Source organism: Mus pahari, chromosome 13 (genome assembly GCF_900095145.1).
Source record: "Mus pahari chromosome 13, PAHARI_EIJ_v1.1, whole genome shotgun sequence".
Taxonomy (NCBI): domain Eukaryota; kingdom Metazoa; phylum Chordata; class Mammalia; order Rodentia; family Muridae; genus Mus; species Mus pahari.
In genome coordinates, this window is record NC_034602.1 from 70,203,693 (window position 1) to 70,218,298 (window position 14,606).

Here is a 14,606-nt window from a genome sequence, read left to right on the forward strand (position 1 = left end):
TTTTTTGTTTTTTTTTTTTTTTTTTGATACAGCATTTCTCTGTGTAGCCTTGGCTGTCCTGGAACTCACTCTATAGATCAGGCTGGCCTTGAACTCAGAAATATACCTGCCTCTGCCTCCCGAGTGCTGGGATTAAAGGCGTATGCCACCACTGCCCTGCATAATGTGTCTTTTTGAATGGGAATATGAGATTAGTCAGTGAACAGAACTTTAAAGAAAACGTTCTAATTGGTATTAGAGATTGCTGGATGGACTCAGAAAGTGACATGAAAGCACGAGGAAAGAGTACTTCTTTAAATATGGGGCAGTGAAGCCAGATGACGGTATTTCTGACGTGGCTGATGCAGTAAGGAAGCTCTAGGATCTGAGCCTAATCAATCCTCTACCGTTGCCGCTTTAGTCTGTTTTCTTACGCTGGCTTCTGCTCTCTAACTGTTGTTTTCCAATATGCTGCATATCTCGACTACAGAGCAATTTCTAACATCAATACTTTTAAAATATATACATTATTAAATTATTCTGAGTAAAGCTAATTGCCAAATTCATTAAGGAGAATGTTTTGTTCTCTGTTCTAGTGTAAAATAAAGTCGTATCATTACCATCTTAATATAAAGAATAAAGAAAAGGAAAATCTAGAGATACGAGAGACACAATGATTTGTCATCTTCATATGAAGATGAAGACACCAAGGTAACCAAATGTATTATTTATTATTCCTCATTATATGTTATGATTATTAGATGTTTTTCCTTGTTTCAGATGAATTTTTGTAGAAAAAAATGTATTTTTACAATGTATTTTATCGTAGTTTTCTCTACTCAAATTCCTTTTAATCCCCTCCTATGTCCTCACTCACCCATCTCCTTATCTATTCTTTCTCTTTAGAAATCAAACAAAGTTTAGAGCTAAGATGAAAGGATGGACTATCCAGAGACTACCCCATCCGGGAATCCATCCCATCATCAGCCACCAAACCCAGATACTAATGCACATGCCATCAAGATTCTGCTGAAGGGACCCTGATATAGCGGCCTCTTGTGAGGCTATGCCAGTGCCTGGCAAACACAGAAATGAATGCTCACAGTCAGCTATTGGATGGAACACAGGGTCCCCAATGGAGGAGCTAGAGAAAGTACCCAAGGAGTTGTAGGGGGCTGCAACCCTGTAGGTGCAACAACAATATGAANTAACCAGTACCCCCTGAGCTNGNGTCTCTAGNTGCATATGTAGCAGAAGATGGCCTAATCGGCCATCATTAAGAAGAGAGGCCCCTTGGTCTTGTAAACTTTATATGACCCAACACAGGGGAAGGCCAGGGCCAAGTAGTGGGAGTGGGTGGGTAGGGGAGCAGGGGCAGCGGTGGGGTATAGGAAACTTTTAGGATAGCATTTGAAATGTAAACAAAGAAAATAATAATAAATAAATTAAAAAAAGAAATCAAAGAGCAACAAATCGTGATTGAAAGAGAAAAGAAAAACAAGGAACATAATGACACACACACACACAAAATGTAAAACACATAATTAGAAATCATATTAGATCACTAAAACAAAGAATATCTAAGCAAAATAAGATGAGACAAAAATTCTATAAAAATAAAATAGAGTTCCTTTTCCACCCCTGGCCATCCATTGCTTGGCATGGAGTAAACCATTAAGTATGGTTAACATACCCAGTTAGACTTTATTGGAGATATTAATTTTTGTTTGCAAGTTGATTTCAATTGCAGATAGCCTCCTGGTTAGGACTGGAAATCCATGGGTACTTTCTCCCTCAACACTAAGACCCTTTATGGTTTAAACCCATGCAAGCCTATACATGCTGAAATAGCCTCAGTGAATTTATATAAACATCAGTTCTGTTGTATCTAGAAGACATTATTTCTTTGGAGTTATTCATCCTCTCTGGTGCTTATAATCTTTCCGCTTTCTCTTCTTCATACCTGGTGTCTCAGTGGATAGTTCTGATGAATACCTCCTATTGAGGACTTAATATTCCAAAATATTTCCTTCTCTAAACAGTGATCAGTTGTATTTGTTCACTTTAGCTCCAATCTCCTACAAGAAAAGACTTCTCTGATGATGGCTGAGATATAGGTATAGCAAAAATGTTCTTAGAATTAATTTTATTGCTTCTTTCTTTGAGCATTTAGTTTCTTTAAGACCTAAGGTCAGTCTACTATATGTTTCATGAATACCTCAGCAGTACAAGGCATAAGTTCTATTTCATAGATTAGGTCTCAAATCTATTCAGAGTATAGATAATCCTTAAAACTACAAAGTCACTAGAAGATTTTATGGAATTGAAACTGCAAAGACAAATCACAGAAAATAAAACACAGAAAAATTACACCCGTGTCTATGTTATGATATATGCTTTATTGTCAAAGTTCTAATTGTCATAATTTGTCTTGACTCTAAAATCTTACAGTTTATCTTGTAACTCTCACTATTGTTAAACTGACATCGTTAAAGAGATGTTTATTATGAGTTTCTTTTTGTTTAGCAAAAATTTCAAGATCAGACATAATTCTTATTTCCAGCCCATCATGTATATTATGAGAAAGATAAAAATAATTGTTCTTTTAAAAAAAAATGATAGTTGCCTGTATTTCAGGACTTGGGCTAGCATCAAATTTGATGATTCTCAGTCTAGCCTCAATCAAGACAGAACTAAAAGCATGTCCCTCTTTCTGGCATGGGTCCCAATTCATTTTCTTCTGTATACACATAAGAATGGTACTCACTCAAAGATAAAGATATAATGTATAAGTAGCACACCATTCATTTTATTCCAAAGGAAAGAGAGTTATACTACTACAACCTATCCTGCTAATTTTCTCAAAAACATAGTCTATGATTACAGATGAGAGAATTCAGTATATCCTAGTTTTTATAGCATTTTAAAAGATTAAAGTAAAAAAAATTATTCTGACAAAGGTTTAAATAAAATATTTTTTTTACAAAAACTACATCTTTTAAAATAACTTACAGCTATGGAAAGTAAAGACATTTTAATGTACTTTTGTTAGATTTTGTTGTCTAAGAACAAAATCTAAGAAGGAAAACCATTCTAAATTTAGAGCATGGGAGATCTATGGCCAGTGGTTGAGGAATATGAAATGCATTGCAGGTATCGGGATTAGTATTTAGAATCATATAACTTCTGATTAGAGCATTGGCATCCCTATTATATGGTAACTTCATTTAAACTCCTTTTATGTATGCATGTGTACATGTATGTATGTATGTATGTATGTATGATGTATTTTAGGAAGCTCTTACAGTAGTTGGCTTTTTAAAAGTCTTTAGTTTAAGTTATCTCTTACCATATTTCCTCCTCTCCTCTACTTTTCTAGTCCCAAAGCAATTCTATTTATGAGCTTATATCATCAGGAATACACATGGATCCTATATGCTGTGACATTCAAGCAATATTATATATTGTATTTTATTGGCATAATCATGTTGACTCCTAGAGAACCAGATTAAGAGTGATATTTTTAAAACTTTGTTCATTCAGGCTATAATTAAAAAAACATTTAAGGCAATATAGTAGAATATGTCCTGTTAATTTTATATGCCTAATCAGTCTTAGCTAACATACTAAAATATTGAGAAAAATTCTATACAATATTAAATACGTTCATAAGCATATAATATATTATTTCAATCCCCTACTAACTAGTATTAGTTACAAATATTATTAAAATTTTCATGTTTTTCCAGATTATATTTGCCTCAACATATTTTTGTTATTATTGTTTCAATATATTTTCTTTTTAATTAATAATAGAAAAATCCATTTTATTCACCTTTTAGGGTTAAAATTAATTATTTCCCCTTCCATGCAATTATCTTCAGTTCCTTTGTATTATTTCTTGTCCTCAAGGTATTGCAAAGTGTTAAGAGAAAACAAATAATGCTCAGAGTAAAAAACATTCCATTGATAGGTATGAGATGACTAGCCATGTTTACAATGCATTTCTATAAAAATTACAGTGCATGTAAATGATGAGATAATGATATTACAAATCTATCATGATGAATCTATCTTATGGAAAATTACGGTAAGGATAATATGGACAATAGCATAACCCAAGATGAATAGGTGTCAGGAACACAGGACATGAATATTTGCATTGCCAAAGAATTTAAGCTTTTATTTGAAATAACAAGAAGAGAGGAAGGAAAAAAGACAATAGGGTGAAAAGGAGAAGACACCCTCCTGTTCACCCTCAGGGATATAATATCAGGTAAAAGTAACACAAGAACAAAAACATACTATATCTTCAAAGGGAAGAAATTTTAGAACCCTAGGAGAAATGTTGGGTTTCAGGAAAATGTAAAATATATAGGAATATGGCAGCCTGTGGAAAAAATATGATTTCCAACATTCATACTTAGAAATCTTAATTATGCAAATGTTGACACCAGGTTAACTGAGTATGATATTAGCATTTCATGAGATTTGTGCCTTTAAAAAAGAGGTTCCTGTGATTCCATCATCTACCACACAAAAGCAAGGGGAAAGGCATTGTTTATGAAGGAAACCCCTGTGTTAGAAATTGGATTGCTTCTATGCTAATATAAAAGGCCCAACCTCTTGAACACCAAAGTAAAGAGCTACTCCTTAGGGCCTACTAAGTTGTTGTAGCTGTCAAGATAACAGACAGTGGAGGAAGACAGCTAAAGGACATTGGTCTACAAATTCTGTGTAAAGCCACTTCAGAATTGTCTGTGAAATAAACAATGAGTAAAGGCAGAAATAACTTTGAATTATATTAGGAAATGCTGACTTTTTGATGACATGGCCATCCAGGTGATTGTAACAGGGTTCCAAAACAGGGCAACTGTGGAAAGTCTTACAGTCTCCTTGGGGAATATGCTTTTGAATAGAATATGAACAAGAAAATGGCCGGAGAATGCCACTCTAGTGAGATTTTATGCAAAGCTGTAAAATATAACACTGAACTTTAAAAAATGAAATCATATTATTTAATGTAACAAGTAACTTGGCCAGTAGTCAAGCTTGAAAAAGCAAACTGCCAATATCTTCTGCCTACCAATATGTTACCATGAGGTTGGTAGTGGGGACAGAGAGAAAAGTGGCTGGATTTTGTCTCAACTCACTCAGAGAACACTAACAAATCATTCATAATGTGGGGGCGAGGGTCACCGAAGAAACAACAAACTAACTGCAACTCTCAAACACAGAAAAAGCAAAAACTTTATGTTCCTAAACACATAAATCACCAGAATTTCAGCTCAGTGTAGAAGGCAAATATCTAGACAGAGCAAGGGATTGCAGGCTACTGACAAAAGGATAAAAGGAGAGCAAATAGAAGAGATTTTCAAAGGCTCACAGAAGATTCCAAAACCAGAAAATGCAACATAGATGAGCTCCAATGAAGAGAAGATATCAGCTATTTAACCTAAATCATTACTTTTAAAATAACTACCTAGTCCTGAGATAGCAGCCGTCTCTAACCTGTTGTGATGGGGACCAGCCCCTGCACTTCTTTCCTCTTTCTTCCTGAGGCACTGTAGAGGAAAAAAGCATAGGCTAGGGCAATAACTGTTCTTGTGATATATTAAGGTTTCTATTTAATGATAAAATGTTTACCTATCATAAGGATGGTAGCTGAATGGCCTAAGTTCATCCAAGGACAGAAATGGTAATCTCTGGCATTTAGCGCATCTCACCAAAAAAGAACAAGCAATGAAGGAGCTTTTGTTCTATCTCCATAGTAACTGCAAGTCTATAACTCCCAGCTTGCACCTTGAAGAAGAAAAGGAACACTGAAAAATGATTTTAGCCTTTATTGCTAAGTTCTTCAGGTCTCCAAAAAGTTTCTACAAAAGTTCTTCTTTGAGAAGTTCTCTATAGAAAGTTCTCTCTGCTCTCTCTTTTCTTTCTTCCTTCCTTCCTTCCTTCCTTCCTTCCTTCCTTCCTTCCTTCCTTCCTTCCTTCTTTCCTTCCTTCTTTTTCTTTCCTCTTTCTTTTTCTTTCTTTCTTTCTTTTCTTTCTTTTTCTTTTTCTTTCTTTTTCTTTCTTTCTTCTTCTTCTTTCTTTCTTTCTTACTTTCTTTCTTTCTTTCTTTCTTTCTTTCTTTCTTTCTTCTCCAGATTTTATCCCCCACCCCACTGGTACACCCTCTGTTTCACATCCCATACCTCCTCCCCACTCCCCTGTATCCACAAGGATGTCTCCATACATCACCACCACCCCCACCCACCCAACCTGATCTCTAAACTCCCTGGGACCTCCAGTCTCTTGAGTGTTGTGTACATCATTCCTGATTGAAGCCAGACGTGGCAGTCCTCTGCTGTATATGTGTTGGGGGCCTCTTTTCAGCTGGTCTATGCTGCCTGTTTGGTGGTCCAGGGTTTGAGAGATCATGGGGGTCCAGGTTAATTGAGACTAATGGTCAACCTACAGTGTTTCCCTCCTCCTCAGCTTCTTTCAGCCTTTCCATAATTCAACCACAGGGGTCAGCAGTTTCTGTTCATTGGTTAAGTACAAATATCTGCATCTGACACTTTCAGCTGCTTGTTAGGTCTTCTGAAGTGTGGGTGTGCTAAGTCCATTAATGTGAGCACTCTATAGTGTCAGTAATAGTGTCAGGCCTTGGGACATCCACTTGAGCTGGATCCCATTTTGGGCCTGTCCCTGGACCTTCTTTTCCTCAGGCTCCTCTCCATTTCCATCCCTACAACTCTTTCAGACAGAAACAATTATGGGTCAAAGTTTTGACTGTGGGATGGCAAACCCCTCCCTCATTTGATATCATCTTCCTGCTGGAGGTTGGCTTTATAAGTTCCCTCTCCCTAAGATCGCTCCCTTTCAGTCCTGAGAGTCTCTCACCATCCAGGTCTTTGGTATATTCAGGAGGGTACCCCCCCTGCACCCACCCACCCCCTCCGCTGCCAACCTCCTACCTCCTGAGGTTGCCTATTTCCACTCTTTCTTCTGGTCCTCAGGTATTTAGTCCTTTTCCCTCACACAATAACATTTCAGGTTCCCCTCTCCCCTAATCCCTGTCAACTGCTTTCCCTCTCAGGTTTCTCCCTCCCACCCTCCCCACTTGTGAATGCTTTCTTCTCCCTCACAAGTAAGACTGAGGTGTCCTCACTTGGGCCCTTCATCCTGTTGACCTTTTTGAGTTTTGTGGAATGTATCTTGGGGGTATTCTGCACTTTTTTTTTTTTTTTTTTTTTTTTTGCCAATACACACTTATTAGTGAGTACATACCATGCATATTCTTGTGGGACTGAGTTACCTCACTCAGGATATTTTCTAGTTCCAACCATTTGACTGCAAATCTCAGGATGTCCTCCTTCTTAATAGCTGAGTAGCATCCCATTGTGTAAATGAACGACACTTTCTGTATCCATTCTTCTATCATGGGACATCCGGGCTGTTTCCAGCTTCTGGCTATCACAAATAAGGCCACTATAAACATAGTGGAACATGTGCCCCTGTGCATGGTGGGGCATCTTTTGGGTATATTCCCAAGAGTAGTATTTTTGGGTCTTCAGATACATCTATTTCCACTTTTCTAAGGAACCTCCAGATTGATTTCTAGAGAGATTGTACCCGTTTGTAATCCCACCAGCAATGGGCAATGGAGGAGTGATCCTTTTTCTCCACATCCTTGCCAACATATGTTGTCACCTGAGATTTTGATCTTCAAAGGTATGGAAAGAGCAATTCTCAAATTCATCTGGAAAGGCAAAAAAACAAAACAAAACAAAAACCAAAACAAAAAACCAAAACAAACAAACAAAAAACAGAATATCCAATAGCCAAAACAATTCTTAAACAAAAAAGAATGGATGGGGGGTAATCACCATCCCTGACCTCAAGCTATGCTACAGAGGAATAGTAATGAAAACAATATGGTATTGGCACAAACACAGGCATGTTGATCAGTGGAATAGAATTGAAGACCCAGAAACAAGACCCACATATTTATGGAAACTTGATCTTTTAGTAAGATGCCAAAAATATACAATGGAAAATAGAAAGCATCTTCAATAAATGGTGCTGGTCTAACTGAATTTCTGTATGTAGAAAAAGGAAAATAGACCCATATTTGTCAACTTGCACAAAGCTCAAGTCCAAGTGGATCAAGGAACTCATCATAAAACCTGATACACTGAGTCTAACAAAAGAGAAAGTAGAAAAGATCGTTGAACACATTGACACAGGGGGAAATTTCCTAAACAGAACTCCAATGGTTCATGCTCTAAGTCAAAGAATTGATAAATGGAACTTCATGAAGCTGGAAAGCATCTGTAAGGCAAAGGACATAGTCAACACGACAAATCAGCAACCTACTGATTGGGAAAAAAGTCTTCACTAACCCCACATCCAATAGAGGGTTAATATCTAAAATAAATAAAGAACTCAAGAAGCTAACCACCAAAAATCAAACTACCCAATCAGAAAATGGGGCATAGAACTAAACCACAATTTCACAATAGAGGAATCTCAAATGGCTGAGAAGCACCTAAAGAAGTGTTCAAAGTCCTTAGTGATCAGAGAAATGCATATCAAAATGTCCCTGAGATTCCAACTTACACCAATCATAATTGCTAAAATCAAAACCTCAAGAAATAGCACATGATGGCAAAGATATGGCTAAAGAGGAACATACTGCTCTCTTCTCATCTACCTCTTTCTTCCTGGCCTGATGTCACAGCTATGCTCTTACTCTCAACCCCCTTACTCCCAATGTTCTGCCTTGATTTTGAAGTTCTTCTTGAGTTCAGTTCTCTTTCCTCTATTTTTCCTCAGCACTTACACATCTTTCAGAATACATGATCACATGGTAAAAATTTCACCATAAGTTTATACATAAATTCAAATCATAAATTGAATAAGAAGTTTACAACAGAGAATGTTTACATAAATATCCACTAAGAGTAATTATCTGGCTTAAAACTCTGTCTAGAGCCGGGCGTGGTGGCACACGCCTTTAATCCCAGCACTCGGGAGGCAGAGGCAGGCGGATTTCTGAGTTCGAGGTCAGCCTGGTCTACAGAGTGAGTTCCAGGACAGCCAGGACTACACAGAGAAACCCTGTCTCGAAAAAACAAAACAAAACAAAAAAACTCTGTCTAGAGTCAAAAAGGAGGACTAGCAGGTGATCTTCCTGAAATGAGTCTGCCTTGGAATATAATCTATGACACATTTACTCAGCTAGGCAAAGCTCATAAGTAATTCATTTTAGAAAAGATTTCTGCTATTATGCTTTTCTGTTATTATTAAATATATAAAAATCACTAGGTATTGACCCACCCTTTTGAGTAGATTTCCATAGACCTATGAAGATATACTATCTTGTAGTGATGCTATGTAGACAAATAGACAATGATTCTGTAGACTTTCTAACTTGATTCAAATAATTTTACGAAGAAAATTTTTAGAGATGGTCTTACTTGCGAGAAAGATGTAGTAAAGTTACATTCAAGAAAGGATTGCACCCCACCTCAGAATAGTAAGTAAAGGTTGCAAAATAAAGAATACATTAAACTTTCATAATTATTTTAAAAAGATAAATAGCCTGGGACAATTTTGTGTTCAAGGAAAAACAATTAGGTCAAAGAAAAAAGTAACAGGTATGCAGTATGATAAGGCTAGCGACCTATCTCAAATATATTAACCCAGAACTATTCCTGCATAAAGAAAATGCAGGAACAAAGAGTGGAGGAGAGACTGAAGGAAAGGCTATACTGTACCACCTAGCGATCCATCCCATCTGCAGCCAACAAACCCAGACACTGTGGCTGATGCCAAGAATTGCTTGCTGACAAGAGCCTAGTGTTCCTCAAAATGTCCTGAGATAGCTCACAAGTTGGGATACCCTAGCAAATGAAGTTATACCTCCAATTTCCATATGACCTCCAGTATGACATGCAGTTTTAAGTTTCTTAGAGTATATGATGGGATCTGAAGTTATGCCCTCTGAAAGAAGAGTGTGTGCTTATACTGAGTGAACTATGTCTTCATTCCCATTAGTGAAAAATTTACTGGAGATACAGTAACTACATGTACTCCCATTCAAAATGCTTATAAGAAAGGCCTGCACATAATAGATGACCTGTCATGATAAGTGGTTTTGAAAACTAACAATGTATATAAACAAATGCAAAATAAATTCTCAATGTGTGCCCAAGTAATTTCAAAAGTAGATTTGTAATCTTTCAACTTCTTCCATTGTCTTTATAGTAGATATCTTTAGTCTGAGTGGTTTTTAGATTACTACATGTTAAATTTAAAGAAGGTTTCTTAGAGAGCTTGATTGCCCTTCCCTTGTCCCAGTTAGAATTGAAAACCAAGTTCCAGTTTATCAGGAGAAAAAAATGGTAACATCATTAAAATAGCCTTGTAAACAAAGAAACAGCAATAATATCTTGAAACAAATTCTTTAGAGCATGAAGGTGAATTAATATTTAAGTTACATATTTTAAAAATTTAATATTAATAAATATTAAGTTATAATTTAATTAAAATATTCTTGATATTAATTTAAATATTCTTATAGCATATACTCAATTTCCATATTGCTATAACGTTAACATCAACCTTTGACAATTTTGGTTTCATCTTTAATATCACTAAGCATAAACCCCAAGCAATTTTTGCAGAGATATGAGAATAAAACTTAGTTATAACACATCAGCATCAGGCATACATAAGGCAGAAAGCCAAAATATCAATAAACATAGTAAAAATATATGGTAAAATGAGAGATAAGAGGTGTGCTTGAGTTTATCTGTAAAGTTTATCTGTAAAGTTTATCTGTAGATAAAATAGACATCAACTTATGTGCATTACAATAAAAAGTAAATAAAAAGTAAGATTAAAGAAGCAGTTCAAAGAATCAGGTCTGTCTGCGTATTAAACATATGGTGAGTGATTTTATGATACCCTTTGGGTACCATTAAAACACCCACAAGTTATCTGATTACTGGTCCCATCTGGAGTCCACAGAGCTTCAGGTTAGTTGCTGTGTACCAAACTGCATGCCCTCAGAATAAATGGTGTTGTCTTACTTTTCCCCCTTATTATTATTCCCAATCCCTGCTAAAATGACATGAAACAAACACCTGAGGTGAATAGCTAACAAAGCGAGGGGTCTCATCGTTGATTTTATTTGTCCTCATTCATCTCTTTTCTTTTGAAGTTTGCAGAATAAAAACTTTTCATTTGTTCTTCTGTTATCTAATAGATTCAGAGCAGCAGATATTCCACCAGTTTTAGATGCATCGAGTTTGCTAAGGAATCACTGTGCATCTGTATGCTTGTATGTGTTACATATTACAAGAAAAAAGCTTTAGGAATTGAAACCATTTCACATTGTTGAAATCAGCTTTTCTGTGTGTCCAGGGCCAATTCTCTAAAAATTATACATGCATTAATAGTTTCTACTTAACAGATAGTTGTCAAATACTTAAATGACTATTAGTGCTTTGGAAGACAAAATCAAATAAAATTTTGCTTTGAAATATACTTTTTGAAATAGGACATAAAGACTAAAGAACAGCATAGGATGTATTTCTTCATTTCTTTTTTTTCCCCAATTTTTTATTAGGTATTTAATTCAGTTACATTTCAAATGCAATCCCAAAAGTCCCCTATACCCTCGACCCACCTACTCCCCTACCCACCCACTCCCACTTCTTGGCTCTGGTGTTCCTTTGTACTGGGGCATATAAAGTTTGCAAGACCAAGGGACCTGTTCCCCCAATGATAGTCGACTAGGCCATCTTCTGCTACATATGCAGCTAGAGACAAGAGCTCTGGGGGGTACTGGTTAGTTCATATTGTTGTTCTACCTATAGGGTTGCAGTCCCCTTCAGCTCCTTGGGTACTTTCTCTAGCTCCTCCATTGGGGGCCCTGTTTTCCATCCAATGGCTCAATGTGAGCATCCACTTCAGTGTTTGCCAGGCACTGTCATAACCTCACAAGAGACAGCTATATCAGGGTCCTTTCAGCAAAATCTTGCTGGTATATGCAATAGTGTCTGTGTTTGGTGGCTGATTATGGGATGGAACAACGGGTGGGGCAGTTTCTGGATGGTCCATCCTTTCATCTTGTCTCCAAACTTTGTCTCTGTAACTCCTTCCATAGGTGTTTTGTTCCCAATTCTAAGAAGGGGCGAAGTGTCCACACTTTGGTCTGCGTGCTTGAGTTTGATGTGTTTTGCAAAAATCTTGGGTATTCTAAGTTTCTGGGCTAATATCCACTTATCAGTGAGTGCATATCATGTGAGTTCTTTTGTGATTGGGTTACCTCACTCAGGACGATACCCTCCATATCCATCCATTTACCTAGGAATTTCATAAATTGATTGTTTTTAATACCTGAGTAGTACTCCATTGTGTAAATGTACCACATTTTCTGGATCCATTCCTCTGTTGAGGGACATCTGGGTTCTTTCCAGCTTCTGGCTATTATAAATAAGGCTGCTATGAACATAGTGGAGCATGTGTTCTTATTACCAGTTGGAACTTCTTCTGGATATATGCCCAGGAGTGGTATTGCTGAATCCTCTGATAGTACTTGTCCAATTTTCTGAGGCACCACCAAACTGATTTCCAGAGTGGTTTTTCAAGCTTGCAATCCCACCAACAATCGATTACAAAGTAGATTTTGTAAGTTGGACATTGAAATGATGTGTGTGTGTGTGTGTGTGTGTGTGTGTGTGTGTGTGTGTGTGTGAGCGCGCGCGCACGTGTGTGTGCTTGTATGTTCTTGTACTTGACAGTATATGGGATATTAACTCTAAAAGGAGCTGTCCAAGACCTTACCTTTTATACAGAATAAAGCACCAATATTCAGTATCTGCCAAGCAAACCAAGTTAATACATCCTAAGGAGTCCATCTATGAGATTGGATCTTCTAACAAAAATAATTTTCAGAACAGTTTTCCAAGAACTTCTTGAAATTTTACATTATTAATTTAGCTAGTAGCTGTGAAGTAAAGTGTGTGTTTATATAATTGTATAGTATACTTTTATTATTACATTGTAAATATATTTAGAAGTTTTTGCACATTTAATATTTATCTGCTCGCATTTAATTAGTTTCAGTTTTTAAATTTAACCCTTAGTTATTTCATTCCTACTGATTTCATTTTCCTCTAAAATAGTTAGCTTCCATCATTTTAATTTTTAAATATATTATACACATTTTTAATTTGTCTTTGTTCCTGAAAATTTCATAAATACATAAACAATCTTATCAAACCCCCTTTTTCCACTTCTACCTCCACCCAGATCTCTTTGACCGCACATACACCCATAACAAGTTCATTTCTGCTGTTTTAATGTTGTAGGTGTTATTTTGATAATCTACTCTGTGTGGCCATGAACATATATTGGAATAGAGCCATTGAGGCATGGGGACATTACTATTGCCTAAATCTTACATAAATAACAACTTACCTTTTCCCATAAATTATCCACTGTAAACATAATATGACCAGTGGAGAAAATTGGGATGTATCTGATCCTAGGTGGGTTTTCTGTAGAATCATGATCGTGATATCCATTTCATGTCTAGAAGATACCGTTTCAGTCTTTCAACCTATTATCTGTCTGTTATATTCTTTTGGTACCTCTTCTGCAGTGGTCCCAGAGCTTTGTCACTGAGGAATTAGTATAAGTCTTTTGTGTAGAAATGAGCTCCCTGCAGTGGCTCTTCACCAGGAGTTTGGATTCCATATGCTACTCCTCAATCCACATTGCAATATACCAGCATGAAACACTGCAAATCTTCTGCAGTGAGCCACAGCCTCTGTGAATGTTTGATTGCAGTATCAACATCAAATTTATCAGATGGCATTTAGCAGACTCTTCCCCCACCCTCCATCTCTTTTGCTCTTTCTGACCCCTCTTCTTCATTGTTGTTCTTGCCTTACTCACAGTTGACAAATATGAATCAAATTAATACGTTTGAAGAAATTGCTGGCATATGTCCTTATTGACCAGTTGCATGAAGTTGATTTACTAGTTAAAACAATTAGATTTGGTCAACATTATTAAATATATTCATATTAAATTAATTTGTTTTCTGTAAATAAAAAAATTATTAAATATTTTGTGTGTAGTAAAAAAGTAAAAGCAAAAAAAAGATACTATTTGTTCTGTAGAAGACTTGGGTCACCTCGGTGTATTAAGTTTCTCTGTGGAGCATTGTAATAGTACCTGCTTATATGTTTATAGTTTTATGGTGATAGAGTATGTGTTTTTCTTTTATAGCAGAATTTATTTATAAATACTACTTCAATTATTTCAGAAAGTAGATCACTTAGTAAAATTTCTCTTAAGGATTGATTCAATAATTTCTTTTAAAACATAATATTCTTTTATGCATTATTCTACATGTTTTGTAGGATCAATTTTTCTTCGATGAAATTCAACAGGTCCTGCGCCTCTCCTGCCCAGGAGGGGTGTTCGCCTGGCGGCTGTCCGCAGGCTGACCCAGCGCCCAACACCTTGCCCCCCCGACCGAGGAGGGGTGTCCGCCTGGCATCTAGCGCCTTTCCTCACCCGAGGAGGGGAGTGCGCCCGAGAGCAGTACTAAGGCTTGG